This window comes from Myripristis murdjan, chromosome 24 (assembly GCF_902150065.1).
Source record: "Myripristis murdjan chromosome 24, fMyrMur1.1, whole genome shotgun sequence".
Taxonomy (NCBI): domain Eukaryota; kingdom Metazoa; phylum Chordata; class Actinopteri; order Holocentriformes; family Holocentridae; genus Myripristis; species Myripristis murdjan.
Genome location: NC_044003.1, coordinates 27,964,365 through 27,991,986, shown reverse-complemented (window position 1 = coordinate 27,991,986; position 27,622 = coordinate 27,964,365). Strand labels below are relative to the sequence as shown.

The window sequence follows — 27,622 nt, the reverse complement described above, 5'->3', positions numbered from 1 at the left end:
ATAGGCTCCAGGTCCCACAGGACCCTGATTTGGAATAAGTGAGTATAGAAAATGGATAGGCTTCACTATGAACAGGCATAAGAAAGTTCTTACTGAGGGTGTGAAATATTTCAAAAGTACAATATTTTATTTAGAATTTTACTTCAGAAGGTTTTTCTGGCTCTGGTGGGCTTTGATGAAGTTCTACTGGAGGCTGGTGACCTAGCAGCGACTGTACTATGCACTGCTGGTCTAGAGGTGGAGAAGCAACATCGGTCTGAAGCCTTTGCCCAGTCAATCTATCAGAACCACCAATACATCATTCACCTATTAAAATAGAGTAACCATAATATTTTGAAATTGGCGAGCAGTTATAAGCCTTCAGCCGGACAGGAAAAGCGCTCCATGTGCATCAGGATCTCCTGGTGGAAATCCAACAGAAATGTGCAGAATATGCTCTGCTTTGGCTTGCTGTGTCCTGCCAAACTCATTGTCACAGCAGATGGAAACAAATTAATCTAGGCCCACAGAAACCCAGAGGAAGCTGTAAAGATTTGGAAACATGCCTCTCATCTATTTTTGGACAGAAGCATCAGGCATCATGGACCGCATTGGCAGATTTCGCCCTGAAAGGTTTTTGTTTTTTTTTCATTCTATTTTTATTTAACTTTGTATGTGTTTGATCATGGTTATTTATAATAGCATATCTACTCCTTTTGCCCTATATAAGTTTATAAAAGAGGACTTGACATAGTTCCAGTGAAAGAATATTTTATTTTCTGATTGAAATTAGACACTAAAGCCAGAGAGATAGTCATTATAACCAATATCAATGGCATTAGTGTGTAATTATATGTGCATTAAACACAATATGTTTTGTTTTGTCTTCTTTATGGGCATGTAAAGCTATGGTATTAAAGATATAGTTCACCCATTTTGCAAACTTTGATGTTCACTCAAAGAAGAAGCTGGCCACAACATTACTTGTTGGCAGTCTTTTAGTTAGTAGTAGAGAAAGTTGTTATTTTTGTCCTCCAAACAAATGATAGCAAACTCAATCTGCTTCTGTCTTTGTGGTGGCTGCTGCCGCTCTGGTGCAGAGTGATACAGGAGGTACAAAACCTATCATATCTTTCTGGATGTTGATAACAGGAAAAATACTTTTATTAAAAGAATTCTGAGCAAAACTATCCTTCATGTGTGTTCGGTTATCATACATGCGTTTAAGTGCTGGAAACACTTCTTCAATGGATTAAGGCAGCATGCTGCTATGACTATGTTACAGGTCATGGGGCACCAAAAGATAACTGTAATTTGAATGCAATGAGAATTTTTTTTTAAACTTTTGTAATTACTTGGTAATAAAGACAAAGACTGCAGCATGTTGTATAATCCAAAATTCAAGTGATGGTTCAGGAGATATAATGTTTTCAGTGTCTTTGTGGAAAGGTAATAAACCAAAAAATAGTATCTGTCCAAAGGTAAGTATGAAGTTGTTTTTTTTTTTTTTATGTCTATATCTTTATATTAGTTTGGCATATGAGAGGAGTAAATCCCTTCACAAGTGACTTACTGTTTGACCACTATTTAATATCTCTTTGGGGTAAAACTCCTGTGAGTGGTGTTTGGCAGGGTAAAAATATCACTGAGCTGGGAGACAACTTTTAAGGGATGGAGACATCTGACCATTTTATGGCTGTAAAGTGCAGTTTGACTTATGAGATGTAATATTTCTGCAGTATTTATATACGTGAAAGATATTCTGAAGAATCACTTATCCCACGGCACTGGGTAAGGATCTCAAGACAGCTCTGACAGCAAACAGAGGGAAGGCTCTCTGCATTACACAGGCTGTCTAGCAGTTGTTCAACCATTAAGGCACAACGGGGGAGGTTTGTGGGTTTGTTTCCCACCAAAAATCAATGGGATGCCAAATTAAAACACTCAGGATTGTGTGAGAAAAGTTAGAAAGTCTATATCACTCCACATCAAAGAAGATGAATCTCAGGCCTACCTAAATGGGTGTCTGTGGTAGAGTTTCAGTGTTGCTTAGCAGTAAAGACACTATGACTAGGATAAGTGACATGTACATATCATTTGAATGTCCACATATCAGTATGTCCTGTATTGTGTTTGTTAGGAGGTAAAGTAAGACTGCTTTCAATCATGAATTGCATAGCACATTATTGCTTTTTGTTCAGTGAAACAGACAGTACCCATGATTTAGAAAGTGAGGAAACTAAAGTGCTTTGGCATGGACTATTAGTTTACGGACTTGATAGTCGACAAGTTGGACCTCTTCTGAAAGCTACGGATTTGTCCACTGCAAAATCCCCATGTTAGATTTCAGATCAGATGGATCTTATTTGTGTAATGTCTCCCATTTGGACAAGAACATGAAGCAAAGCTAAACATAGCTAAAGAAAGGACCTCTAACCTCTCATAGCAAACGTTATTTTGATCGACTTCACTCTCATCCGATAGAAGACACTTTGGCAGATTATGTCGAGCCTTCTGTTTCAGAGTGACTGTCTGAGATTGGAGAAGGGGCTGAAACAGCTTGTCACATTTAGATCCTCCTGCGGTGTCTATTTCTCTCCAGTGGTTCGTCACAAGAAGCACTAACAGCAGTCATTTCAAATGACATTTAGAAATAATTTGCACATAAATGCCAGGAAGCCTTCAAAATTTATGGAAGGAGTACACTGGTGGAAAACAGTGGAGGGTCATGCTTTTTTAGTTTTAGTCCAGGGGAGGGTCACACACATTTGAATTTTTTTTTTTTTTTTTTTTTTTTGGTCTTGCTTTTCAGAATTCAACAACTATACTGAGTTCCTTCAATGACTCCCCTCCTGGTCAAACTGTTTGGTATGACCCAGTGTATCCTTTCTCTTTGGTACTGCATTGGTGCTCAAGTGCTGGATTGCCAACAAAGTCCTGCTGAAGTTAACCACATAGTACAACCACAGGCAACCAGTGTGGCTGAACTGTGTGTTTGGAAAACAATTCCTATGTGCTTGATATGACTGTTTACAGGTAACATGATGATGACAGGAACGGCCTCAAGGCACAATGTCGTAATCATGCAGTATGGAGAGTGCATATGCGTAAGTGTTGAAGTGAAAAATATAATTGACACTGTTGCTAAATATGTAAAGCAAATAATATATGCCAGAATGCTAATACAGGCAGCGCCACTTTCAAAGGCCAAATGTGCCATCTCCTTTTATAACTATCTCTAACTGTGTAGTTTCTAATTGGGCTCACGTTTCATAGATACCCACTGAAATATGGTTGCCATTGGAGTGCAGATCGGGCTGCATATTTTTGTCTGAACCCAACCCAAGCCTGTCCTCCATTGCATTTACCACCTGAAACAGCCTAAGTGTTGCCTTCAGTGTCATCACATAAACTCCAGCGTCAGCCCAGGGCAGACAGTAGGTCCATCATTTGTCACTAAAATAATGCCAATGTGACTGAACCCGATCCGAGCCCTAACATTATCTCTAAATATTTATCCAAACCCGGCCCGACCCAGGTTGGGTATCCACACCAGAGTTATCATGTAAACCAGTAGTGAGATAGCCTCTGTTTTATTTTTCATGTTTAACACCATTGTAGCAGTGCTGAGAATCTGTGTCAGTGACATAACTGGATTAACATTTGGCTAATTAGTCACAGAATCACAAAAATGCAAAATCAAGCAGCAAATGGCACCAGAAATGCAAAGTCAAACACCAATTCCTGTTTTTAAATCATTCTTATGTGTTTTAGGCTGGAATTTTCATTGTCAAACCTTAGCTCTAGAGATCTATTTCCTTGTTTTGGAGAGCAGCTGCTACTTGATCCCATAGTCTTCCTGAGATTGAGCTAAGCTAATCATTCACATACTTTAATTCCCCGTGCAGAGATATTCAAAATGCCTTCTGGTGTATTGTTCCAGGTGATACAAGCAGTCCTCGAGGTTTGCCGTTTCGTTCTCAACCCATTCCATCTGCCATCCGCCTATTGAACAGAGGTAGCCTTAATTGAGTTTTTTTTTTTTTTTTTTTTTTTTGGACTTTTTGACGTTTTGACTTTTATGGAATAATATTGTAAGTACTGTATGGTCCCTGCACCCCAGAATTTGCACTGAGCGCCTATCTGCCCTTTTGCACATGTAATGTTAGAATGTGTTTTAGTGGGTTGTCTACCCAGTTGTTTATTGTTGTATGTATTTTATGTTGCTGTAGAAACCGAATTGCCCCTCGGGGACTAATAAAGCAATCTGAATCTGAATCTGAATCTGAATCACCATTCAACGGCTCTAATAAAAGATCTATGCAGAGGATGACCACCATATATGTGTATGTAGGGAAGGATAAGTTGAGGGCTGCTGCAGAATAGGTTGGGATATAATTTTTGTTTGAACTTTATGAGCAGTCATTTCGTCATGTTGAGTGTCACTGAGTGCCACATTATACCTCTGTGATATGACAAGAAAGTAGCTTTTGGGAAACTTTGGGGATTTGTGCCTGCACATTTCCTGGGGAAATGTACTCATCAAGGTGAAAGGATGCCCTTGTGACGCCGTCACGCTGGATTTGACTTACAAAGTATCATTTATGTGACTGGGATTCCATTTCATTAGCATGAATTCAAACCATCACTTGACGTGCCTTTGGTGCAACCCACCTCATTAGTTTCAAATACAGATAACAAATACATATTGGGAAGGAAGCCTCAGAAAACACATTTACAGATCTTGCAGAAATGGCTCTGGTATTCACAGATTAACAGAGACTTGATTGGGGACTGCAAAAAAAAAAAAAAACACCATGCATACTGAATAGCCAAACAAAATATAGGCTATATGCCAGAGTTAACCTGGTATCTTCCACTCTTGTCTGTCCTTTGGTGTAAGGCATGCTTCTGTATTCTCTTTTTCCACATCAGTAAACTCACCCCAAGTTCTCTCCAAGGCCATGAACAGCCACCAGCCAGCTTAGTTCCTGTAAACAACTGTGTGGCTGATAAAATATCTGGCTGCTACTTAAGGACCCACTATTTTTTTTTTTTTACTTCTTAGTGATTCATTTTTCTCTCAGAGTGCAATAAAGGCCTCTTCTGTTGTATTCTACTACCGAAGTGAGAGCTGTTTGTAGACGTTATAGATTTGGACTCAGACAGACTACTGGGCCTGAGTCCAATAACATGACTCAAGGGAGAGGAAGGTTTGTAGTTGTAGTAGTATCAGCTTATTATTTGTGCACCTTTTTTAAATATGCTTTTTAATGTTTTTGTGAGTATCCGGTGTTATTCCTATGGTATGTCATCACACATCTTACAAGTACAATTTATGAGTCGGTCTCTTGTAGAAGGCATTTTTACGAGTTGAAAACAATGCCAGCTGCAGCCCCACATAGCAGAGAGTGTCATTGTGTTCACCTTGCATCTTATCACAAAATTACTGTGGATCCAGGGTTTTCAACTGATGGTCCGCGGCCCCCTGGTGGTTCATTAAGCTATTGCAGGTGGCCCCCACTAGATGCATTATTTTTAACACTCTGCCTTTTATTACTTCTTTTTTGTGAATGATCAAATTAATTGAAATTTAGATATAAAATTTAGATAAGTCATTGTCACTTCTCTGGTTGACAGTTACAAAGCATCATAAATGGCCCATGTGCTCCTGGCTTGCTCACACACACACACACAAACACACCCAAAGCTGATTGAATATGCCAATGAAAGGACCTTTTTGCACGTTTAAAAGTAAGAAAAGTGAGTTCATGTCTGATGGGTGAACTTCAGTTTGGAGTGTCAGGATGGTGGGTTTTGGGTCACAATCAGCTGAAAAGATTATGTAGATAAAGCAGGATAGGTTTTAAATTATTCAGTGTTATGTCCATGTCAGCTGAAAAAAGATGTAATTCAGTTTAAAGGATTGTTGAGTTTGTGGTTGTGGAGCACTCACTGCTCAGTGTGGTATGAATGTTAGATAAGCCGGCGACGTCATATAAATCAATGATGGATTTCGATGAGTTTTTGTGATTATTTGCTATGTGGGCAGTAAACAGTTTAACACCAATGTGAAATGCCCTGCTGTGCCTCGGAGCAATGTAGGTGACTGATTATATGGAGAGATTCTTCATTGTACTACAAGAGATTTGTTTTCAGGCTTTGTACAGTACACTGCCTCAGTCGAGCTGGTGGTCCAGAGGCAGGTTGCAGTGAAGAATACATGGATTTATTAACAAACACTGGAAATTAAGGAGCACGAGGAGCACAGGCATGACGAGCACAATGAACCGGCAAAGAAGTGAGCTCAAAGCAAGACTTAAATACACAAGCGACAAACAAGGTAGCAAGACACACTTGGAGAAGAGGCAGGATCACAAGACCGGAGGGACAGGAGGACTGGCTGAAGCTAACAGCGAAGAGAGGCAGCACAAGGGCAGGGCTAATGACACTTCCACAGACCAGGGGGGCATTCCATCAAGGCAGAGAAAGGAAAACTGTGGCTTATTCTGATAAATCTCCCTAATTTAGGTGAGAGATCTTTTTGCTGTTGCATCACTTACATCCATGTTTGGAAACTTAAGTTCAGACCTTTCTCTCACAATGTGACTAAGAATGAATTTATGTGTTTAATTAACATCCAAAGACTGCATTAACAAGAATAAAGAAGTTATGAAAATCATGTCTTACGACTCTCTCTGTCTCCAAAGGCTGCCAAATAAAGCCTTATTATTATTATTTACATGCATTATGACATGACAGTTTATATATATATGTACATACACACACACACACACCACACAAAAGAAATGAAAGAAATGTCCATTTCAGTGTCAGCCTTACACAAAGATGCAACTGTACTGTAAAAATGTAGTGTTTCACTTTACTTTGTCGATGAATTCGATGAATTACACACACACACAAAAATCGGGCATTTCCTTTCCTAACCAAATGTGTCATCACAGCATCATGCAGCTGCAGAGGGCATATGCAAAACCAGATTTCAAATCTTGAACAATGTCAAAGCCAATGTTCAAAATATTATTCTGCAATGTGAGACAAATGCTGACATAATTCTGAACTGGATTTTACATTTTTAAAAACAACACTACCAATCCCTGTTATTCATGCTGGGCAAATTTATAATAATTCCCTGCCGAGTGAACTGTGCCACACCATTGCGAGTGTGGCACATATCTTTTTATTTATTTATTTATTTATTTTTTAAAACTTACCTACAGCTCAACAACATTTTTAAACATACATGTCATGCCCTCTGGAAAATGTGTTTCTGCCTAATTTTCACTTGTTGTGTTCTTTTCTGGCTATTGAGATTGCTCCTGTTGAGATGTGACAGAAGAATGAATATAGTTTTTGTTAGAGAGGCTTCACTCACCAAATTAGGAAAATGAACAGTAAATCCATTGTCGTGATGTGAGCTTTGTTAAGTTAGCATACACCATAACTTCAAACAAACATCTGATATCATCTAGTTTGCTGAGTATACTGTTACGCCCCTCTGCACAACCATTGGCTCTGCAGTGCAGTGCAAGGGTCTTGGGTGGTGCCTGGGCTAAATTGGCTTAATTGTCCACACCTGAGAAGGAGGAGTGGATAAAAGGAAGGGAAACTGCCTCCTGAGGGGAGTGGCACACTCACCACAAACTGTTGTATAATTTGTAGTGCTCCCCAGATTTTAACTTATATTATTTACTGAAATAAAATTGTGTATAATCTGACGTCTGTCTCCACTTTATTTTGCGGCTCATGAGCCAGGGTCGTAACAATACAGTCACAGCCTAACTGTAGTCTATGTAGTAATAAGGATGTTCATTAATTCACAAATTCAAATAAAACAATAAGTAGACTTGTTTAACTTATGCATTTAATCTGTCCACAAGTTTTTGCCAAGTCATCTCCCTTGCCTTGTTAATTGCGGCAGTATTGCACTTTTTGGTAATGAGCTCTTTATATTCCTCGTAAAGTTCCATCAGCAGGATTTGTTCAGCCGCTGAGAAGAACCCTGCTCTAGTTTCCCTTCTTTTTGTGACGTAGCAACCTCCTCTCCACAGTCAACTGTTCTGTGCTACATATGTGGTACATATGTGCTCCATGTGTGCACTATTCAAGACTGTTCCAGCTTGGTTTGAGTTAATGTTGACTAGATGGATAAAGAAATCTGCAGTTAAGAGAAAATGTTAAGTAATGGAGGTGCAAACAAGTGGGGTAAGGTAACAGGGAGACATGAGGGACACACAGAGCAGGCCGAAGAAAACACACCAGAACACTAGAAACACTGGGAAGTAAATAAAATTCGACACAAAATCCTAAATACTACAGAAAAAACACACAAAGTCCAAATGTGTGTGACAATACTACTATTTAAAAAAAACTTCCACTAACTTGTAAATGAGGGCCAGGCCTGAGTGATCTTTGAATTTCAATAAAGGTAAATTAAGAGCTCATCGCTGACCCCTACAATGGCTGCAACCATTCTATAACTGTTTTTTTTTTTTTTATTATTATTATTATTATTCCAGGCAGAACTATTTATCACAAACCAACTGAAAGCCAAATTAATGGTCGTTTCAGTTTTGTCTGGTAAAGCTTACAGCATCAAAGTCAAGTGTTGCACTAAATTATACACTCAAATTGTCAAGAATCCTTAGCATCCAGGCTAAACTGATGACATCACACAAACAAAACACCAATAAATATATGAATAAATAAAAAATCAAGAGGACTCAAGGCGACCTACTTCAGCCTATAAATGATTTAAGTCTCAGAATCAATCAATCAATTAATCAATCAATCAATCAATCAATCAAAATGTATTTATATAGCACTTTTCATGACAAATAGGCCTAATATTATATCAGTTACATTTATTTCACTTGATATTGACTACAGTGATTTACATGTATCCCTTGTTATAGGATAGTTTGAGCCCTAAATGCTATTCTTGAGTTTAATGTTTAATTAATAGAAATAAACTGGAAGATAATTTGTGTATTTACACAATCAGCAGTTTTCGGCAAACCTTCTTCTCTGGCCTTATTTGCAGCCACAGTAATAATTTTTTGGTACTCTTCATAGCTCTCCGCAATGATGGTTATCTCGAATTGGGGCTTTAGGATTTGTCAATCAGCTCACACAAAGAAAGTCTGGCTCTGTGGAACTGGCTTCATTGTACAGCCCTCATACTATAGGCTGCTTACAGTTTTACAATGTCACCTTTAGAGTGTTTTAAACAGGTGGTGAAATCTCTCTCTCTCTCTCTCTCCCTCCCTGTCCCTCTCTCTCTCTCTCTCTCTCTCTCTCTCTCTAAAAAGGCAAATACATCCCAATACAGTCCTATAAGAATCAGCAGCCTGTGTTTTGAATGTGTGTGTGTGTGTGTGTGTGTATAAGTGAAAGAGAGGGAGAGAGAGGGAGTCTTAAGTGTCATGATTTGTAAATAGGGCATATCCTCATTTAACTTGCTTTTAATGAATACTGGAGAGGGAGATGCTAGTTAAGTCTTCTCTGGTTGACTGAGACTTTGTTAAAGAGACTGGCTCTTTAGTCACTATTACAAAGCAAAATAGGGCTCATGGAGGAATAAATGAGTATGTGTGCATACATACATAGAACAGTGTGTGTGTGTGTGTGTGTGTGTGTGTGTGTGTGTGTGTGTGTGTGTGTGTGTGCGTACATGCTTGTATATTTCTAACACTGAGAGTAACTATGGCAAAAACGCTGGACCTATGGATGCTGGCATTTAAAAGCAAGAAGAAAGAGGAGGGAGCTATGGAAATATGGATTATGTCTGGTGCAAAGACATGATGGACTGCTCTTTATTGTTCATGGTGGGGAGGAGGTTCATTATAAAACCAGGTACATGTGGATACACAAATACATATGTGCACACACACACACACACACGCACACACATCCATTTGTATTTGTATTTTTAGGTGATATGAAATTGAGGCACACATTGCGCTTCACTTCTCCTAACTTAATAATTGGAATATTTTATAGATTTGAGCTTCCTCTTGCCGAGGGGATACAAACTAACGCAATCTAATTAGGAATGGCTGGTGGCTCACACAAAAAGTAATAAAGTTGACAGCATAACAACCACAACAATGTAATTTGTCTCTACTTATTGAAATATACAGTACACAATGTTAACACTGCAGGGCAAAGTATCAAATTGAAATATAATTGCATAACCCCACGGAGGGATATTGTGTGAGCAAATTTTACAGAGGAAACACAGAAGCTTATCAGTTAAAAGAATATCATTCTGATCACTCTACTGTTACAGGAAAAAACTGGAGCTCGGGTGAAAAAAACAAAATTCAAACTTCTAGCATCATCGAGTACTTTTCCTTGAATGTATGAGAACATTTGAGAAAAGTAGGTTATATTTCCATACAACTGATTGAAAAATATTACCATGGATCCAACCCTTGGGAGTCGCCATGTCCACATTTTTTAATTATGTGGCAATTCTTTGAACTGCTCTCATTCTCCAGGGTAGATTTGATCAGAATCTGTGCCAGATGCTTAATGAACTGGCCAACAGATTCTCTAATGATGCTTTCACATTGTGTGGTGAAAACAAAGCAACCATGAATTTACCGACAGCAAGCTAATTTTCGAGATTTCTTGTATTCAAGAAATTTTACAGCATCAATAAAGACAAACTTTTACCCAGTCTAAAAGTTGCTGTTGGTGTGGCAATGCCTGATGATGCAACCAGTTAACCTGCTGACTGGTTTAATGCTGACTAATGGTCTTGGCCCATATTTGGGACAAACACTGATGTCAGTAAATCATCTTTGATAAAGATATGGCCAGAACCCATTGGATTACAGTGGGATGAATGGGATCTGGAAACCAGGCTTACGTCACAAAAATGGTTTGTTGACATATCAAACAAGATATGGGTCTTTGTGGTTTAACTCTGATATGATGGAGGTTTGTCCTCGATGACAGCTAAAGAATATGTTTTTTATCTATTTATTTAATTATCTGATGTCAGACCAAAGAAATCATTCCAATGTGGCTGAAGGATGTGTGTGGGAGGATGTTACTCAACAGCCTGAAAAAGCTGGAAACCTGCCTCATTCTGCCTTAAGGAGAGGCTAACACACCTTAAACAAACTGCTAGTGTCCCAGTGCCTTGGTGTATGTCTGTAGTAGTAGTGGGAGAGTAGGACTTGTATGTTTGGCCAGAGGGTAAAACTAAGGGAAAGATCATGAAGCCACCAAAGTTGACAGGATTCATCCTCTGGGTAGCACGGAGGTGCTTTCCAAATTTCTTGGCAATCTGTAGAAAATATTTTGAGACAATGTTTTGGCCTGAGGGTAGCACTAGATCAAATGGTCCTGAGGTCACCCACTGCCAGGGTTCATCCTCTTAGGAGCATGAATGTGCTCACCGAATATCATTGTAAATCTGTCAATGGATTATGAAATTTTGTGTACAAGGCAAATTGTTGCTTGATGGTGGCACTAGAAGGAAGGCTAGGCGATAGAGGCAATGAGGACATGAATGTGCTTACCAAATGTCATAGTAATCCACTCTGGGCCATCAAGTGGGACAGATCCAGGATTCAGGGGGCCTGAGGCCATGGGGCTTGACCACATGAAAGTACAGGTCTAAATGCCCTGTAGACCCACTGAGGACAGATTGTCACCTGTCACCCAAACCACTTGAGGAGGAGGTCCAGGACACTTTGTGACCTCACTGAACACAAGTGTTGATGGACATGGGTCTCCAATCTGTAATCAGGGCTTCCTGTTAATGTATGTAACTGTGACGGGACACAACATTTTAATTTGTACAACCGCTTGCGTTACTGTGGAAAAATATATTGCACCATTATTGTTATGATTTTTATAGTTGTCTTTACCGCCCCATTGCATTTTCTCGTGTCACTAGCACTCCTCCCTGCTACCACACACACACACACAACCACACCACACACACACACACACACACACACACATTTACACCTGTTATTAATATGTGTGTGTGTGTGTGTAATTCATTTTAAAAATATCCAGATACAGTCTGGATATAAGATGCATGGTAGTACCAGATGTGAAAGGGGGCCATATGCTATGTGTAATGTGAGAAGAACAAAACTAATCTGTGAAACAGATTTTACTAATTTGCCACACACTTATAATACCCCCCCCCCCCCCCCCCCCCCCCCCCCGCCTCCATCCCCCACCTACTCACACGAATGACAGTTGAAACCACTAGCTACTTCAATCATAATGCCATTGCAGAAACATAAATCTGGGGCTCAAAAACAGAGAGAGAAGAGAGAAAAAAAGACAACAAGTGCGGATGAAATTACTTACACGTTTTTTTTTTCCTACCAAAAACTGAATCAGGGGATTTGTGAGGCGAGCAGACAGAGGCTGCAGTCTCTGCAAAGACACACTGACAATGCAAACATGGCAAGCCTTGTTAATACTGAAACTGAGTAGATGTCAAGGCCCCATTCCTCGTGCATGGTTTAATAGATCCCAGATGATATGATATAATCCAGTTGAATATATCTGGCTAATCCTCATCCGGCTAACTTGGCTCTTCCAACAAAGTTGAGGGATTGATTTGTTAAACTTGGATGTAATTATCTTGGACAGTCATATGCTCTTATGCTGAAATAAAGGAAAGATGAATAGAGAGTGAAAACCAGGATCAGCAGATTTCTGACTGGCTGAGCAGTACCATAAGTCAGATATTGCATTGAAAGTATGATTTATTTGGATAAAAGCAACATAATACTTATAAAAGATTCCCTGATAGTATGCTTATTTTGAGTGCATCCATTTAACTCGGAATTATTTTATATCAATCAAAGGATCTTGTTTTTGTTTTGTTTCTTTTTTCTAAGTTTGCCTATTCATAAAAATGAAGATGCAGCCGTGTCTGGAAAAGGTCGTAATCCTTTCAACTCGGACTGAAACTTTGACATGGATTGAATTTACAGGTTTGATTTTAAGGAGCTGTTAACATGGTAACAAATTAGACTAAACCTTAAACTTAACTTAGTAATCCACATATGAAGAACAGAGCAGAACAGATTTTTTGATAACACTAATTACATAATAATAGTGTTTTGGCTAGCTAAGGACACTGGGAGCAGGTTCATCCTTTCATTGAAATGAATGGAGCTCAAAGGTTCTATCCCTCTATGTCAATGTCCACTTCATCCCCCATGCCACTGAATGAGTCAAGGGCCCGAGTGTCACATGTTTTCATGGGGCCCAGAATTTCTGGCAGCTGCTCTGAGTCCTGAGATACATTGCCTTGGAGTTAAGTGTTGAATGGACAGACCGACCCACATGGTCCTGCCAGCTACGGGGGCAAAAGTTTCATTAGTTTGGCTTTCAGTGGAGAGTTTCAGTGCCCCATGATGGTCTCCATGCTATTTCAGAGGCTTCTGCACTCTGACAAGCATAACATTCTGCAAGCGAATCCTCAGGTACACAAGACAGCAACAACTGCCGCAGTGCCCATGGCCCAAGACCAAAAAAAAAAAAAAAAGTAGGATGAGGTTCTGGCTGGCTGGCTACTACAGGAGGTTCACTCTGGCCTTTGCAGAGCTGAGCAGCCCCTTGACTGACCTGACGTGAAAAGGAACTTCAGATCGGACCCTGTGGATGGAGCAGCCGGCATTTTAGAGGTTCACACAGGTCCTCTGTGGTGAGTGACATCTACATACAATATTTTTTCTCTCCCATTTTTCCCCACACACTGCAGATGAGTTGACCGGAGGAATTGGGGATGTTTTGCCACAGGAGTTAGAGGGAGTCAACTGTCTGGTGCTGTGCCTCAGCCGAAAGCTATCTAACTGTTCTCCCTGCTCTTTCTCTCTTTAATGTTCTCCCTCGAGGAACTCCACTGACAGTTCTCTTGATAACAGGGTATGCATATTTATGCTATCACCTGTTCAGGGATTCTGTGTGTGTGTGTGTGTGCATGGAAATGTATTCAAGGCCATGTGCTGCTCCTGTCATCCTCTTGCTCCCCTGCAATAGAGTAAATCAACATCTAATTCAGGTTCTCACTCTCTCTCTCTCTCCAGCCACGCTATTAACGTATCACAGAACACCAGCCATTCATTATTCAAAGCTTAGTGTTACCTGGAGAGATATAACATGCAACGTATGCTGGGATCAGACTACATGACATTTTTATCTTTGACGATGGCCACAATGTCAGATTTAACTATCATCGTGTCATAAATTCTTGCCGTCTTGTCTTGGTCAGGAGCGTTGGGAGACAGGCAGGACTTCATGTATGACTCCGACAAATCATCTCATGTCTGATTTCACAATCATCTGCAAGTTCAGAGGTCATCAGGGAGGAGGGTCGAGCCACTATCAATCATGGCAGCTGAAGCTTTGTATGTGATACTGGTGGCTTTGTGTTCAGAGAAGAAAAAGGAAAGAAAGAAAAAACAATTGTTGATGCGGTTATGGTACCGATTTTCATGTGTATTATGTTCGTGCTGTATGTTTAAAGGTTTTGTGGAGGAAAAAATATGGTTGGGGAGTTGTACATTTGGCATCAGGTGGTTTTACAATCACTACTACTGAAATTACCAAAAAAAAAAAAAAAGTCAATACAGCTCCCATTTTCATTTGCCACCAGTGGCCTCTGAAATGACAGGCATAAGTGAACAATCACCTAGGGCAACTGACAATTACAGGCTCAGTCACAGGCTGGTAAGGGGCACAGACACATAAGCATGCTATTTTAAGGTCCCATGTAAGTTAAACTATGTGTTTGGTCACCCTTGCATGTTTACTTTATAAGTAGTAGGTTACCAAGGATAACCCTAACCCTGTCATAGTGTCAGTGTTTCTACCAGAAATTCATTCCGAAATCATTTTGTGTCCTATGTAATTTAACTTTGGGTTAATAGTGCAAAAGATTTGATTGATTTTATTCTTGTACAGGACGATTACAGGTGGGGGTTGCGTGGCCTTCTCAGGATGGGTGTAAAAGATTTGTCATCAGTGCCAGGCAGCAGCTGTCAGCTACATTCTGATATAAAGACAATTTTCAAACACAATGTGTTGTTTCAGACACACACTAACTTGTTCTTCATTATACGGCAGTTGTTCATTTTCAAACTTTTTCTTGCTCTGAACTCCCCAGTTGACTTTCATTAAGCCAAAGGCCCTATGGTGAAGTGAATTTACCTTATCTGGCGAATACAACATTTTAATAGTTGCAAATATAGTGTTCTTGTTATTTTAATTTTGAAAAGCTCTACTTGCTTTTTTTTTTTGCTAATTTTCTTGCAAATTTTGTTTTTGGTCAATTCCTGCACTAATGTTCTGGGTAATTTTTTGCTAACTTGCAGGTTTCAAGCAGGTAAATTGTTTAGAGTTCATACTTAAACACTGACAAATTCTGGTGAGATTCTGGTGACAGGGGCTTTCACGTTAGGGATTCCAAAGTCCAGTCTGTTTGATTAGTGTGAACAATGTGTACTGTACCTAGTCACAGATCAGTGTACCGTGCCCGAATTCACTTAGTCTGGCCCAGTGTATTCAGGCACAATCTGCATCATGTGTGAACGCTACTATACCAATCATGGAAGTGGACTGCTCCCTCTCTTCATTCACTCTCAAGCTCATGCAACCACCGTGCAATTATACCGAAATTAAAACCCCCCTACAGAAGAAGATCATGTGAAAATACTCGCAACATTCTCTGCATTGTAACAATTTCTAGTGCACTACTGTGAAAGTATATTATTCCTCATTTTGAGGACCCCTTGGAAACCCCTCACGGACCTTTGGTGGTCCCCCGACCCCACTTTGAAAACCACTGCCTTAGACACCAAACATCTATATTCAATCAGCCCTTTGCAAAGTCTGGAAGGATCTACCACAACTACATGGCAGCTGACATTGTAAAAGAAAGTTCTCCCTTTAAAACACACTCTGGCTTTCTCTCTCCAGTAAAAGAGCACAAGGCTTTCCCAGTTCACTTGATGAACAATGCTTCTCCTTCGGGATAGCTGGTACTGGAAATCTTTCTCTGATGATACCCTTTGTTTCTAACACTTCCCGCAAATCCATGCGGGGTGGAGCGAGAATACAGCAGCAGTTTGTGAAAGCTTGGAAAGAGTGGAACTCCTATCTGCGCCTTTTTAAAGCTGGAGAAAAATGGGACATTTATGCAAAAGGAATAAATGTGAAGTCATGGTTGTAAACATGGATGAGGGCAACTTTTAATCCCTTGGCTACAGCGACTGGTGGATTACAAAATTGACCCTGTCCTTTTTCACCAGCCACACTGACTTTTACAGTAAAGAGGGACCTAAAAGGGTTTTTATTCCAGTCTGACTATCCACATGAACATGTGTGTCCCTGTGGTTAGGTCTCCATGTTGCCATTATAAACCACGTGACAGAATATTCTTGCTCCCTCTTTGAATGAGCATTAGTAGCTTATGTCTGATACAGAGGAAACAACAGTATCAATAACTACTGCACGGCACCATGTTTTTGGAGACATCCAGATGGTCCCATAATTCTGTGCAAATCTGCATTGAAAACCCAAAAAGGGGATTAAGTCATGCATCTCGGGTTCAGAAATCACAATCAGAAATACTTTACTGATCCAAGGAGAAATTGGGTAATCTCAATCAGGTTTCTCATAAAGGTAAAAGCTTACCTAGAAGTGATTCTAACCAAAACCAAGTCACTGAAGTAAAAAAAAGATACCAATTTCAGAAAAAAGGGAGACAGAAGAATTTTAAAATCATGCTATATATGAAACCAAAACCTAACCTGGTGGAAAATGGTAGGACAAGCTACACAAAGCACCAAGGGAAATAAAAATACTTTATATTAGAACACACCTGACAGCCAAAATGAATTGAAAGTTGTCTTTGAATGGCATGAGAGGGGGAGGTTGAAATGTTGAAAATAGAGGTTAGGTATAATATATCAAAATATATACTACAGCATTTTTTCTTAAGCTGTGATGAACATTCAGGGCTCTCTTCTCATACAGGCACACAGCTCAAATTGCGGCCAGTCACTCGTGCAGTGAATTTTTGGTGAAGCGTAGTGATGGTTTCACCTCACCTGGGCGCCTTTTGGTGTCCTGATGTGTGCAGAGGTGAGAGGAGAGGTGCAGGAGTGGGTGTGTTCTTATCAATCTTGGTGCCATGGATGACCGTTATTTGCTCCCGCCGATGCCTTCCTGCTGGGACCAGGTCAGCGGCACAGCAGATCTAAGCGGAGTGTTAGTCAGTGGAGTTGCATCCAAGTCCACAACATAAAACCCTGGTTTATGTGTTATGCTTGTTTCGTTCAATTTGATATGAGTTTCTCAAAGTGGAATTCATGTGCATTCAAACGCACATATGATGGTAATTAAATGATCAAAACCGCTGCCATGGCACATGAATGATAATTAAATCATTTTGTTACAAATTTATCCGTACCAAGGAACTCAGAAATACGTTTTTTTACACTGGGGCCATATATCTATATCTATATCTATATCTATCTATCTATCTATCTATCTCTATATAGATATATATCTATATATATATATATATATATATATATATCTATATATATATATATATATATATATAGATATATATCTATATAGAGATAGATAGATATAGATATAGATATAGATATAGATATATATACACACACACACACACATACTGTATATATTTGTAAATTATGCTATTATACATACACACACATATAAATCCTGGTGAAATCCTTGTGATTTTAGCCCAGAATCACAATATTGTTTTCTTCTGAATGGAACCAAGTCATGGCAATGTCTCTTCAAAGTCCAGGTGTTGGTGATAATATTGTGTTTCTGCACTTAAATCACCAGGATTTCATTGTTACTAAATGATAAAGTATACGAAAAACATTTTTTTTCTTGTAAATTTGTGACTTTTTAATCTCAGAATTTTCAGTTTTTTTCTCATAAATTTGTGAGTTTTTTTTTTTTTTTTTTTTTTTTAAATGTAAATTTACCACTTCAGTCTCAGAGAATATCCACTTTTTTCTCATAAATTTACAAATTTAATCGTAGAAATTCTATGTTCCCTCCCCTGGCTCTGTAACTTTTTTTCTCCAATGGCCCTAATACACCATCATAAGAAAGGGACAAGACGGGGAGGAAATGGCTTGCAGCTTTACAGTACCTTATGTTCACTCTCTGTCCCTCTGCAGTCAGTAATCACAAAAATGGCACAGCGCCATTGTGCGGTGTGCACTCTCCTTAAAGGGAAAGATAACTGATCAGGCGAGTCAATCCCAACCCAATAATGAATTCATCTTAATCCCATCCAGTTCCCAAATGTGCCAGGTGCATCTCGTCATGATAATACTAAATGCATCCCGTCATGGTCCCTGAGCACTGGGCACTTAATAAGACGTTCGGAAATAGGGCTTTCAGTCTTACTGATCACAGTAGGCAGCTGTCTTCTCACAACTTCTTTATTAGCTATTAGACAGCTTGGACTTCTGCTGCGACTGCTATTACTATTACTATCAGGAAAACAACTACTACTACTATGAGTGTAACCACTAGTATTGCTGTAACTACTACTACTGCTTTTAACTACTTCTACTATTATGATTGCTGCTATAACTACTACAACTAGTATTAGTGCTACAAATAATACGCAAACTATTCCTGCTATAACTATTACTATTGCCATCACAATTATTACTGCTACAAGAGGCAAAAACAGCATACAAAGACGCACCATCCCACACCTTGGCTTGTCAGATCACATCTCTCTGATAATGACACCATCTTACAGACCTGTAGCCTGCAGAACTAGACCAGCCATAAAGACTGTGCAGGTATGGATTGAGGAGGCTGCAGTATCACTGCAGGACTGCTTTGGGAGGACAGAGTGGGAAGTTTTCTCTCAGGGAGCTGACTTGAAAGTGTACACATCTGCTGTCCCGGACTATATTAACTTTTGCACCGAGGAAGCACCTGAAAAAGGGCATCAGAGAGGCCAAGTGCAGGTACAAACAATGCATTGAGGGCCATTTTGAGAATAACAACCCCTGGAGCATGTGGAGAGGAATTAAAACCCTGATGGACTACAAGAACAACAGCACCAAGTCAGGACAGGGATCTCCCTGACACCCTGAACCACTTTTTTGCTCGGTTTGATGAGCAGCACTGCAGAGTGAGAATTGAGAGCCCAGGCTGAGAAGGGGCAGGCACTCATCCTTCAGCACCGCCCGGTGAGATCCACACTAAAAGAGGATCAATATCACCAAAGTGGCTGGACCAGGTGGGGTATCAGGCCGCACACTGAGGACCTGCGCTGACCAGATGGGAGGGGTGTTTACCAACATCTTCAACTTCTCCCTACAGCAAGCTGTAGTCCTGAGACCAAAAAGTCTGCTGTCACCAGCCTCAATGACCACCCAGTCGCCCTCACCCCAGTGATGATGAAGTGCTTTGAGAGGATCGTACTGTCCCATGTCAAGGACAAGGATACAAGGATACAAGGACGTTTATTTGTCATTATACAACAGGTTGTATAGTGAAATTAAGCACCGCATCCTCGGCGACCACCAGTTCACTTACTGGGCAAACAGAGGACGCTCTCTCCATCACACTTCACATGGCCATTTAATCTGGAGCAACCAAACACTTACGTCAGGATGCTCTTTGTGGACTTCAGCTCTGCCTTCAGTACCCTAACCCCCATAAACTAGTTCATAAACTAATCAACCTTTGACTTTCTACCTCACTCTGTTGATGGATTACGAACTATCTCACCAACAGACCACAGAATGTCAGAATAGGGAACCTGACATCATCAACCGTAATCCTGAACACAGGCGCACCTTACGGCAAAGTGCTCAGCCCTGCCCTCTTCACCCTTTTCACCCAGGACTGTGTCCCCATTCACTCTTCCAACACCATAGTAAAGTTTGCTGATGACACTACTGTGGTAGGACTCATCAGAGACAATGACGAGACCTACTACAGACAGGAAGTCCAACATCTTGCGGAGTGGTGCTTGGATAACAACTTGCACCTAAACACCACCGAAACAAAGGAGATGATCATGGACTTCAGGAGGTCCAGTAGGTACGCTACATGAGCCAGGACTTAACATGGTCACTGAACACCTCCAACCTGGTGAAGAGAGCTCAGCAAAGGCTCCTCTTCCTAAGAATAGTAAAGCAGGCTGGTATGCCTCCACAACGGCTCAAAATCTTTTTACAGGGGTACAACAGAGAGCATCCTTTGCCAGGGCTGCATGGTGTGGCATGCCAGCTGTACAGCAGAAAACAGGGGGAACCTGTTCTGGGTGGTTAAGACAGCTAAGAGGATAGCGGGAGCTGCACTTCCAGACCTAGACTCTGTACGCTGACCACCTGCAGAGAAAGGCAAGATCCATCAGCATAGACAAAACTCACCCTGGACATTCTCTGTCTGTCCCCCTACAATCAGGACAGAGATACCACACTTTAAAAACATGTACTACTAGGCTGCGGAACAGCTTTTTCCCCAAAGCTGTAGCCTCCACCACCCTCCTCCGCCGCCACCACCACCTCCCTACCTCCCAAGCACAAGCACTTATTTTAGAGACTAAAGGAAAAAGGGTGCAATACAGTTTACTATAGATGCAATATTTAAACTGCACCTTATACTGCCTCTTACTTTTTTCTTTTTTTTTTTTTAGCATTTTATTTATTGGTGTCGCTTTTACTAATTGTCTTATGTCGTGTGTACTTTTAATCTTTTAATCTCGTGCCTTGCTGCTTTCATGGGAGTACCAAACTCAATTTCGTTGTAGAAAAGACAATGACAATAAACTTCCATATGTCCTTATGTTACTACTACTGCCTTTATTATTGCTGTGACTGCTACTGTACTTTTACTATGCTACTGCTGCTGCTATTACTAGTAACTGCTGCTATTATTACAACTTTTTCATAGATATGAATAGTGGGGAGGTGATGTCAACATGTGTCGGTCATGCAGATATGTTTTCCCTAGGAAGTGGACGTCTAATTTACATCAGTTATAATCAGGGATTTAATTTGTATCACAATTATTAATCTGCTGATTATCGGGAAGAGAGTGAGAGAGCATCACAGTCAGTCATTTCTACTGTCGTCCTGTTGCTGCTAGTGTGCTTACGACATCATGCCATCCCAGGTACAGGACACACACACACACACACACACCACCACCACCACCACCACAACAACAACATTTGTAACACCCAGTTCTTCCTCTCACAGTCATCCTTGCCGCTCACCATGGGGCTGTCACACTGAGTCTGGAAAATGTGCTTTTCATTAGGTTTGGCAGGGGGAGAGTGAGAGAGAGAGGGGATGCTCATTTGACAGTCTAATGAGACAATACTGGTGGAGTTACGGCTGTAGCATCACAAGTCAACTGTTGACGTCACAGAGCTTAGAGAAAGCTGGACTTGTATTTCAACTTCAAAATCAAATTGGAAAATGCTGAATGCAGATTAGAGCCCAACGTTGAGAAAACAGAACACCTTTCATTCAAGAATCAAGGACAAAACAAGAGGGCGCTCTGTAGAGCGCAGACCTCCGCCAAGAGACCGCCAAGGTCTCAGCTGGAAGTGATCATCCTGTTTATGCTAAGCCCCTGTCCTAGGTCAGAGGACACACCCCTTTCAGCCAGTCAGCATGGAAAGATGGTCAGTGCCACCTCGACCCATGACCAAGTATCCCACCAGGCCTCAATGTGATAATGGGTCGGGCATAGCACTGACATGCTAACTGACCTCAAAGGGTAATCGTCTGCCATAAGACACGCCCCTCTCTTGATTGGCGCCACCTTGACCCATGACTAACATTCAGCTAGGTTTCCATAATGTTAGATGGATGCATTTGGAAATTGGGCAGAGCTTTCTGCAAAGCCCCACCCATTTCCATGTCACCTTGAGGCTGACTGGCCTGAAAAGTTAATCACCTTTTCACCTGCCCATGATCAACTCTCCTACCAAGTTTCATGCAAATCTGTCCAGTACTTTGAGTTATCGTGCTGACAGATGGGTGAACTATGGGTGAACTGAATCAGGGGTTGGGGTACTAATGTAATATAAAATGAGGTTGTTTTTACAAGCAAACCAGTCATGAACGTAAAATGTGATGCTTTTTACACAAAGAAGACATTTGAGATAGTGGAGATGGTGACAGACCCAGAACACTGTCTCTACTTTTACAGTAACTATGCATGCGAAATGTTTTCCAGCAGCACCCTGCTACACAACGGTTCATTTGTGGCCCCTGCCACTTGGAGCTGCCGAGTACAAATACATTGTTCTCCTGCTGGAGCTAGGGAAGCTCTGATTAATTGGGCACTGAATTTGGTGGCCGATTGATTGTAGCATCGCTATATTTGGAGAAGCTGTGTACACATATCTAGGGTGTGTCCAAAACATGACGCCTGCAGCTGTTATGTCCAGTGAGACTGTGTCCTTAGCAGCCAGTGTTTCTGTGAAGACAGCCTCTTTTGGACTAACCCCGACAATGACCACCGTACTTGCCTTTTACCTCATTGAAAAAAAGATGAAGACTAACAATGAAATAACAGCTACATGTTTAGCTATGCCACTCTCGATGTTTTCCATGACGGCTACAGCTGACACACAGAGGGTTGTGTAGTTTGACACCTGTCATGATCAGTTAAACAATTAACATTAAGGCTTATAGGTAACTCCCACCTGAGATTCTGTACCTCATCCAAGTCGGTCCCACCTTCATGCACACTTGCGTGCCTGGCTGTGATGCCGATGCAGTGGGGGAATAGGAATAAATGAATTGGCTCCCCTCTCAGTCATTCTGTAGTTAAGGTAAGCTAAGATAAAATGCTGTGGCTAACAAACAAGTCGACACTGTGTCAGTGTATCTGTAATTTTATCTCTGTGCAGCAATGAATTGGTTCGATTGTCACCGTTTGTTTCAGTCAACCTGTGGACATTCATGTGTCCTGGTGAGTGCTTGCAGTCGAAATCCAAATACAATCTTGTATTCTGAGTGTTTGAACACAATGCACATAAGCTATTTATACCTTTTAAGACAATCACAACAGCCCAAGGTGGACAATTCCTTATTGACCATATTTTAAATGTCGGTACCAGCTGGGATATTAGTCATGCAATCATCTTTTTGGAGTGATACAATGTTCAGAATGTTCTGTAAACACATAAAAATCAAACTCAGAGATGGGGAAAGCATGAAACTCCCCAATCAACATTTTCTTGGCTCATACTCACTCTGTATAATGGTGATTTGTCAACACTGTGAGGAAAAAGTTTCCAACAGAATCTTTGATTGTGGATCAGACAAGGTCAGACAAAAGTTGCTTTTCCAAACTGAAAAAATAAAAGACAGAAATACATATTGGCTTCACAGAGAGAAAATGGGTGCAGGGGAATGAGAGTGCAATTGAGATCAGTCATAGCGTTGCTCATGCCATAATGTGCTTCATCCATTTACTCCGTAATGAAAGCACAAGAAACAGACAGAACAAAAGCAGGATGCTTATTTTCTGCGTTCTGCATAATGATGTGCTTTATGCAGGAAAATCCATCAAGTGATGTACAACAAGTAGAAGAATGAGAGAGAACAATGACCACCGAGAGAGAATATTTAAGGTGTTACAAAGAGAAAGCAAAAGGCTTAAATACGGCAGAGAAACACCCTGAAGTCTCTCTCCTCTCCCTCGTTCAATAAAAGATGAGCTGGAGAGAGAAAAAACAGTTCTTCCTTCGGGGTTTTTGTAGCTCAGCACATTCATTCCCAATCTCTCTCACTCACACATACACATACACACAAACACACGCACACACACAGATACACGCGCAAGCTTAAATTCACCTCGTCACTGCTATGCTTGAATCAGGGAATTTTCCGGAATGCAGATGCAGGGGTTGTGTCCTCCTCTGCTCTGTAATCTGCTGCAGCTGAATGACCATTGTTCCCTATTTAAACCCTGCCTCTATTCTTCCTGCATAATCGGACCATAACCTGGCTCCCCTGCTGTTTTGCAAGGAGGCGGAGGAGCTGGGAGGAGGAAACAGGGAAATGAAAGGAGATAGGGGAACAGGAGGACAGGTGATGGAAAGGGAGCAGGGAATCTGGAAATAGCGCGGTAGGAAATTAAACGGAAGTGGTTGTAATTTTAGGGTTTTTAACTGGGGCGGCCATGATTTAAGTGAGCAAAGTATGACAACAAACTACATTAAAGTTCCGCTGGGCAACTTCGGAAGGAAAAAAATAACTTGATTGTTTGAAATATCAGAGCATTCTGGTATCATATCAGAACCAAAAATAAATCTATTTGAAGCAATGTACATCAGCTGCAAGCCTTGTAGAAGCGTTCTTTGTACTGTAAATAGGCTGTTGATTGCAAACAAACAGTGGGCCCTGCACTTGGAAAAGAGCAAAAAATAGTGAACTAGTGAAACTTTCTTAACAGCTTTCTGACTTCAAACAGTGTTCTAGGGCATCGATTTCCCTCTGAGGACATCGATCTGTCCAAGCATTTTTGGCAACCTGAAATGGGTGTACCAAGTGCAAAAACAACCAAATATAACCTGCCAAATCAGAAGCACCACCAAGTTTAGACTGAAGAGTACAAAGTCGCCCCGAAACTTTTTTGTAACACATAAAAAGATGGAGGTGGAGATTGTAGTGTTCACTGAGACCTGCACATCTTAGATAATCTCATTCCACATGACCCAGAAGTCCAAGTGACACTTTTAAAACACACACATACACACACACACACACACACACACAAGAAAAAAAAAAAAAACCCTCCTGTCTCACCAAAAGCATTGTTGATTCATAAATACCTGCATTATCAAGAGATGTTTCAGCAAAGTTTCAGAAAAGACTAAAAGAATCGAAACAGTCATGTGCCATAATTAATCTGCCATGTTCCATTTTATAGGAATTGGTGTTTCAACATGTATCATAACTGTTATAGTAATAATTAGAAGATCTCAGGCTTGGTTGGATAAGACAATGTCATGTTTGGTGTCATTTAATAGGACAAATTAAGATGATTCCATTGCAACCACTTTCATTCAACAAATCAGATTATGTTTGTAGGACCACCTTTTTACTGGTGGCTGGTTTTCTGTGGTTTAACCAGATAAGGAGGAGATGAATGTAGATGCTGCTGAAGTAGAGGCAGTCAACCTGAAGTGATATTTCAGTATCTTAGTTACTGAAGGTATAGCACCAGTTGGGCCCTGTGAGCATCGCTCTGCTCACAGGGCCCTGCTACATTAGCATGCCTCAGGCAGAAGTACCTGTCCAACATCCTGCCAGTAGTCTGACTTGCTTCTCCATGCTTTGATAAAGTTGGCTCCGTTCCCAGCCACTAACATACTCTCCCACCTTTTTCCACTACTGCTGAGTTACTTCCTTACAATCCAGTTAATATCCAATGTTCGGATGTTTTGGTTCACTGAAAAGTTTACTGAAAGTTAAGCTGAAAGTTTACTGCGTCTTGCTGATATCCTTCATTATGATGCTTCATAATCACTCATTTATTATCCTACGTATTATGTATGTATATTCTTATTCATAACATATAACTTTGCATAAGATAAGTCTCTCTGTCTTGTGTGTGTATTAAGTGTCTTCAAAACAAAGGTCACTAAAGGTCCAAAGAATCCGGAGGTGGTGAATGTCTGTTTGGTAATAACCTATACATGAGTCTTGCATTTCGGGTTTCATTTCCAGTTTCCACTTTCTATTTATGTGGTGGTATATTCTTATTACTCCCATGGATAACTAGAAAAAACATAGACAAAGTGATATGTGGAGATATTGCCAGCGCGGCTATAGTGCAGTTTGATGTGGAAACAGCCATCTCTCAGCTATCCAAAACATCAGTGGTACATGTCAGGTGTTGCTGTCAGTCCCCTAAGAATCAAAAAACAAGAGCTTCTTTCTGCCATTTTTCAACAGTCATACAGGGAGAAATCCATCATAGACGAGGCAGAGATACCAGTTTCTCTACTGACAATAGCCTCAATAGACCTGAATGGAATGCAGCTGCAAGGCAAGTTCCAGTAAGGAGCACGACTGAAGTTAATTCAACTGGAAAATCTCACTCTCTTGTCCATAGCATGGCTGTCACCTTCTTCAGTACGCCGGCACAAACTAAATTCAGTCTGATTTTAAATTCTGAATGCTTGAACTGAATCACTGAATGCCAGAACCGAAACACAGACAAAGAATTTGAATTTGTATTGTCAAATTTGAACGTGAATGGGTCAGTTTGAAATTCGGTCATTAATGCTCATTATTTATCAACTATTTTTTATTTCAATGTAGTCTTAGAATTCAGTTTCAATTCTATCACACACATAGTGAGGGATTTTGGAGAACCAATCAGATAGTGATGGAACATATTGTGATGGAACAGTATTTGTCTTATAAGGAGTTTATACCTACCATTTTCCCAATAGAACCTGAATCCATGTATAACTGGTTGGACTGTACAATGTAAATATTCAACTTAGAATCAACTCAGTGTAAACTTTAGAGCAAAATTTAACTTTGGTAGAGCATTGAGTCGATATGATGTTGAAATATCCTCAGCAGTTTCTCTGTGCTCACCTGGGCTTATAATCCAATATATTGTGTCTGTATTGCTCCATTCACTACCTTAGCAAAACAACTCCCAAAATAACAGCTTTGGCAGAGATGATCACCATTAAACGGGGTTATGCCAATTTTTGTCTATCTCTATATATCATCAAGAGTGAACTGTGGGGCAGTACTGACACCAAAAGCCAAACAGGACCAAGTCACATGCCTCCTCTGGATACAGCTGTGCCCAACCACACAGCCAAGTGAATATTAAGATTACCAAGCACACCTATGTTTAGTTGAGGGTAGGTTATTTTGCTGGATTCATGACCAAACCAAGAATTGTCTTGGACATGGTGGAGCCACCCTTTTGAAGCTCTTAGTGTAAAAAGACAAGGTCAAATTACTGTGACCCTGGCATGGTTAGACTCAGCAGAAGACGCTGAAAATATACATATAAGGAACATCGGAGCTGACCTCCTCAGCTAGTTACCACTGTGACAATTGACATTTGTATCATCTAATGTGATTACATGTTTTATGTTCAGTGTTGGTATAGAGTTATATTGTATTATATATTGTATTATATTCTATAGGCAGGCTCCAGGTTTTGCTTGTGGGCAGAACCTTTTAAGGTTGAGACTGAAAAATCTTAAATTCCCAATGCTGTGCTGTCCAGTTTCAGTATGACCATGACATCATGCAAAAGTTAAGCTTTTAAAAAAAACCTTGGCTTTTTTGTCACATCAGTTTGCTATTTATAAAGATGTTGTTATCTCTTCAGAATTAAAGTTTTAACTTTAATCACAAGTGAAGGGTCAAGGAAAAGCTAAAGTAAAAACAAACCAACATAAGTAGTTAAGCTTCTTTAAAAAAAAAAAAAAAAAAACTAGACAACTAGACAAACAATGAAAGGCAGAAGGTTCCCTTTGTGGAATGCTGCTTTCACCATGGTTTGTATATTCTAGCTGTGTGTGGTGTTGCTTTCACACGTC

At 40.4% G+C, this 27,622-nt stretch overlaps 1 protein-coding gene across 2 annotated transcripts in view; it reads right to left on the bottom strand.

Moving 5' to 3' along the window:
- The window catches only part of fam184ab (family with sequence similarity 184 member Ab), a 213,530-nt gene extending 206,029 nt beyond the window's left edge, over positions 1-7,501 (bottom strand). Inside the window, exon 1 of one of the 2 annotated variants that reach the window (XM_030046618.1) lies at positions 7,376-7,501. The gene's annotated coding sequence lies outside the window, so the exon portion shown is untranslated. The remainder of the gene's footprint in view (positions 1-7,375) is intronic. The other variant, XM_030046617.1, reaches the window with a different exon arrangement.
- Positions 7,502-27,622: the final 20,121 nt, after the last annotated feature.